This window comes from Biomphalaria glabrata, chromosome 3 (assembly GCF_947242115.1).
Source record: "Biomphalaria glabrata chromosome 3, xgBioGlab47.1, whole genome shotgun sequence".
NCBI lineage: Eukaryota > Metazoa > Mollusca > Gastropoda > Planorbidae > Biomphalaria > Biomphalaria glabrata.
Genome location: NC_074713.1, coordinates 5,283,052 through 5,288,625, shown reverse-complemented (window position 1 = coordinate 5,288,625; position 5,574 = coordinate 5,283,052). Strand labels below are relative to the sequence as shown.

Here is a 5,574-nt window from a genome sequence, read left to right as displayed (position 1 = left end):
GAAATTTCAAGCTTTAAGTTAGCCAAGGCAAGGTGAAGGTCTCCTCTAGTCGCTACGTCCAGTCTATTTCTTTCCTTATTCATTAACTTTGTTACGCACTAATTCTAGGTTAACCATGTATATTTACTGAAAAGCTAAAACATAATTCCAATTTTGACCACAGCTTTGGGATATTACCGAAACATTTCAATGCAGCCACATCTCTGTTGTGCCTCCAGGGGCGTGGCTAGGAATTTCCATCGTTTGGGGGCCAGGGGGCTTGACATCTTTGGGGGCCGCTGTATTTTGCGCTACTGTGTGCCTCCTATTTTTACATTCTTTTTACTGAAGACATAGTTTTGTAAATCTATTTTTTTCATGCAACTCAATTTGAACCTCAGTAACAGATGTTTAATAATTGTAATTTATATATATTTATATATATATATATATATATATATATATATATATATATATATATATTTTAATTTTAGTATCGAATCTTAATTTCTTCATATGTGAATGGCATATATATCGGTGTCCTTGGGCAGTAATTCATTTGTCAAAAAACAAGTTATGTGACATTGTAAAACTCTTTAAAATAGATTTAATATCTCGATAAAAGAGAAAATGAGATTATCAATAAAAGTCAATCTCTTTCCGAGCAGTCGGAGGTTCGTTTCATTCATTTGTGTTAGATGCCTACCATGTAAAACAAATTTTTTTTAGCCTGCTTTAAGTCATCGCCAACCGTTGAATCTTCCTGATTCTCAAAAAAAATAAATATTTAAGAGCTTAAAAAAACGAGCCATAAAATTAACAAACCCCTTTCGAAATCCAGCGAACTTCAGTTTACAACAAGAGTCTAACATCTTTTTCATCATTTGTTTCACAAAACTGTTGAAAGTTGCGCTTATTTTCGGCATAGGTTTGTATTTTATTTACAGTTTTATAATTAGATTCAAATAGAAATAAAATTGCGGGCTTAACGTTTCGTGTGTATCATAACTCACAATGTGAATAGTAAATTATTTTTGGATATCGCTATATGTTCGTGAAGCCGACTTGGTTTCATAACCTCATCTGAAAATGCCATCAAAGTAGAACTTACTTTTTTTCTAGTGGCAATTCACTAAATCTCAAGGAAATATTACATGACATACCAGTGAGTTTTCGTAACAACATTTTATCAATGTTTTTTGTTTTTAAAAAAATGTTAAATTATTCTATTAAATGTTACCTTTAATGTTGTTGTTTTTTTGCAATTAACATTTACATATCAATATATTAACGTATGTAGATAAAATAAACTATAATCTAAAAGGCGTATTACCTACTATGTTTATCAAATCTTAAACGTTTATACGCGCGAGTTCAAGGACAATAAATACACTCTAATAATTGCAAAAGAGTAAGAATTTAAAAATAGAAAATGGGATTCCCGAACTCAATTTCTAACGCTGTTTCTGTTCTTAAATTAGAAGCAAGTTAACTTTAATTTGTCTATATTTAGTTTCCCAGCTTTAATGTTGAAGAATTTTAAAATTTGTTTTGTTTCAGAGCACCTTTAGTTTTTTCTTTCCGCCTTTATACCCAGCGCCCCCTTACCGCCCCATTTTGTGCCCAGCGCCCCCTTACCGCCCCATTTTGTGCCCAGCGCCCCCCTACCGCCCCTTTGGCACTCAGCGCCCCCCAAAATCTCGAAAACGCCCCCTAGGGGGCGATATCGCCCCCGTTGAAGACCACTGGTCTAGATCTATTACAAATTTAATAGCCTGGCTGATCCAAACTAATTGGTACAATTACACTTAATACAAGCTTTTGTTTTCAAAAAGTATTTTCTTCAATTTTTCTTGTTTAAGTCTGGTAGAAAACCCATCTGACTATACAAAACAAACTCAGAAACATGAAAAGGTCATTTAATATCCTTAGACATTCTATAATTGTAATGTGAAGATAGTTATTACCCAAGCTGCCTGATATGTCAACCCTAGTAGTGCGTGCTGCTTGCTTTGAGACTCCCAGACGGCAAGGTAAGAATTTAATGACCCATTGCTCCAGGCCAGGAAGTAAACCAGACAATGTGAAGACGTCTTCATGGAATTGCCTCTCCCCTCCTAAAAGCATCTTCAACTATAGCGTCACGGCTAAAAGAGACACGATGTCAGCTCGACCCTTAATCAGAACGAGGTCAAGTTAAAAATATATTTAAAAAATCAACGTTTATAAGTAGTCACGTGACAGTCCCAACAATTAATAAGGTTTTGAGAGTATATTCTTTTCAATAGTTTATCAAAGGCAAGATCCATATTTAAATTCTCAAACGGGAGCCTTATATTTCGGAGATCTTGTGCTCATCAGCTATAAGAATAGGCGATCAACTTCTAGAATTGAACCATTTCCATCTGGATCATCAAATTGTAAAATATGTCTGCGTGTCTGTTGTCTGTTTATATCTTGATTTCTTCCACTTTTGTTTCCAAACCACAATTTATCTTATATAATACAGACGTTACGTCAAATTAGAAGATAATTACGTCCTACGCGTCATGCATTTAGTCATGCATATTAACCAATGACTTAAATTCTGAAAAGTCACTGGTTTTCCTGGCCAGCTTAGGCAACCCATTCCATGCCCTAATAGCACTAGGGAAGAAGGAGTATTATAATATGCTGAGGCTGAGGTTTCTTTGAATCTCTCCACTCTTAATGTTCGCTTAAAACCAGAGATTCACTATCATACCATCCTGTCTAAAGACAGAGATTTCATCTAGCGTGTTCCACAGACTCTTTTTTTTTCATTGCGGGAAATCGATACAGTAGTGACCATGAACTTTGACCATGATCCAATGACCATGATCTTTGATACAGACATAGTGATTGTGGGAGCCTGTACAGATTGGAACGGTGCCACGTTATACCAGTATTTGATGTAGCCAAGATGTAGCCAATTATAAATGTATTTTAGGAGTTTATAAAAACAAAATTTAAAAAAAAAAGTAATATGGAGCAGCAGGGTATCGATCCCTGTACCTCTCACATGCTAAGCGAGCGCTCTACCACTTGAGCTACAGCCCCGTATGAAATACTGACTTAGTTGGACAATAACACAAAAGTAGCCTGCTAATGCCCTGAAAGTCAACCCAATTATTGTCAAACCGTAGATTATATAGTCCACTGTATAATCTACGGTCAAACAATTTAAGACAAGGAAAAAATAATAACCATCAAAATTAATGAAGTATTAACAAATACAGGGATAGTAAGAACTAGTTATAAATAGCTTGCTGTTTTGGTCTCTCTAGATTACATACTATTATCAATTTCTGTGGCATTTTACGTCTCGAGAGACGATCTTTTCCCTTTGCAACTTCTTGTGTGACTAAAGAGGCCAATCCTTGATACACAGCTGCGATCGCAGGTTAGGCATATGTAAGGGTCACAGATTGCAGATGTCATACACAACAGAAGCAGAAAGAAGGGTGAAAATGCAACGGCGCCTGGTGATTATATATGTCCAACTATTATTAATACAGCACAGATAATCAAGCAATGACGTATTTTTTTCTCTTTTTAGCACTCTTTAGCACCATAAAATGAAGTTTCTAAGAATTTAGAATTGTAGTTATTTAGTTCTCAAAAATGTTTTGATTTATACTTTTAGAATGCTCCTTCAGAATTTAAGATTTCTACACCCTGGCTAAAACCTCACTCAGGGCGGGTGGGGATTTGCAGCGGTATTTATAGAAAGGTTTAATTAAGAGTACAGCCCAGAGCGTATTCCACAAGACAGCCCCCCCCCCCCCCTTCTCCATATTACGTTGTTTACAGACTTGAAGTTGTTTTTTTTTTTCTTTATTCACATTTTCTTTAGGTTATCTTATCTCGATCCCATCTATCCACATCGACTTCTCTTATTTATTGTTATTTGTAAATAATTCTCAAATTTTTATCATTTAATGTTAAAATCGAAAACTAACAAACAAACAACTCAATGATAATTTTATTTTGAAAATTAAGGTCAAGTTGATTTTTATGCTTTAATTTCAAATTTAAAAAAATATATATATGATTTTTACTAGAAAAAAAAAAAAGTATGGAGCAGCAGGGTATCGATCCCTGTACCTCTCACATGCTAAGCGAGCGCTCTACCACTTGAGCTACAGCCCCTCTTATTTTAAGAAGTACGTTGACCTATTTGGAATTTATCTCTATTGTACCAATGACGTTATGTTTTTGTTTTTGTAATCTCTGCTGTGCAAGACTCTCGAAAATTATACATAGCTACACTATCGGTACTACATTACAGCAGTCATTTGGTTACAGTGTTTATCTCAAGTTTAAGTAGTGTCTGGGTTGAAGGTCATGGGTTTATGTGAACATGGGCGTAGCCAAGGGGCCCCCCATCCGAATTAAGTGACTGATTTTTTGCTTTGCTTTTGTTTATTTTAGGTGAGATTTTAATACTAAACCATCACTTGCCCCAGCACAGCCAAGTGGGTTTTGGGTTTAAAACCCCCTACCTGGGGGTTTTGCAGTTAAATCCCCCTCTTCTATAACACACACAAAAAAAATTGCAAACCAAAATCACCAAATTCCAAGAAGATAGCTAAGGAATATTTTGATATTAACCCCCCCCCCCAAAAAAAAAAGTTTTCGATAACCCCCTCTTCAATACAAAAAAAAGCAAATTACAAACTCAAAATTCTATGAGCGTATCCGAAAGGGTTTTGAGTTTAAACCCCCTATCAGCGGGGTTTGATGCTAAAAAATAACTCTTCAATATAAAAACAAAAGCAAATTACACACTAAAATTCTTTGTGCGTAGCCAAGCCAATGGAGGGGGGGTGTGTTGAGTTTAACCCCCCCCCTCCTCCAGATGGCATTTTTAAAGTTTAAAACCCTCCAGATGGTTTTGAGTTTAAAATCCCCCTACAGGGAGTTTTGAGGTTGAAAACCTCTCTCTTCAATATTATTCTAAAGCAAACTACAGTCACCAAATTCTATGACCGTAGCTTAATTGGGTTTTTGAATTTAAAAATAAACAAACTGCAGAGATTTTTTAGTTTAAAACCACTCAACAGATGATTTTGACGATAAAAGTTCCCTTTTCGATATAAAAGCTAAAGCAAACTACAGACACCTAATTCCAAGAGCGTAGTCAAGAGAGGTTACACATTTTTACCAGTGGCTGGGCTCCATTAATAAAGTGCAGTGAATAGTCATCTGCCGAAATCGAAAAACACTAAATGTGGCTCAACAAAGATGGCTAAGACAGATTTTAGGTGTTAGTTATAGAGATCGGGTCTAAATCAAGAAAATCCTATGCCGAACTGGGAGTCGACCCCATAGTAAGGCTGTGAAAGAGCGTCGCATGAGGTTTGCGGGACATGTTCTCAGACAAAATGAATTACGCATAATAAGAGTTGCGATGACATCCTAGTACAACTTGGCGCCACACTTTCATGGAGGTCCTTAGAGCAGGTGGGAAGAGTCTTCAGACATTGCCAGTGACAGAACGGCGCGGGAGGGTTTAAGTCAGTAAGAATAGCACTTTAAGTTTTTGGACTAAAACTTTTTAATAGCAGGATAATG

At 36.0% G+C, this 5,574-nt stretch overlaps 2 non-coding genes across 2 annotated transcripts; both read right to left on the bottom strand.

The window, feature by feature from the left end:
* Positions 1–2,984: 2,984 nt before the first annotated feature.
* Trnaa-agc (transfer RNA alanine (anticodon AGC)) lies at positions 2,985–3,057 on the bottom strand. The gene has a single exon. It is a non-coding gene; the product is annotated as a tRNA-Ala (tRNA).
* Positions 3,058–4,076: 1,019 nt separating this feature from the next.
* On the bottom strand, positions 4,077–4,149 carry Trnaa-agc (transfer RNA alanine (anticodon AGC)). Its single transcript has one exon. It is a non-coding gene; the product is annotated as a tRNA-Ala (tRNA).
* Positions 4,150–5,574: the final 1,425 nt, after the last annotated feature.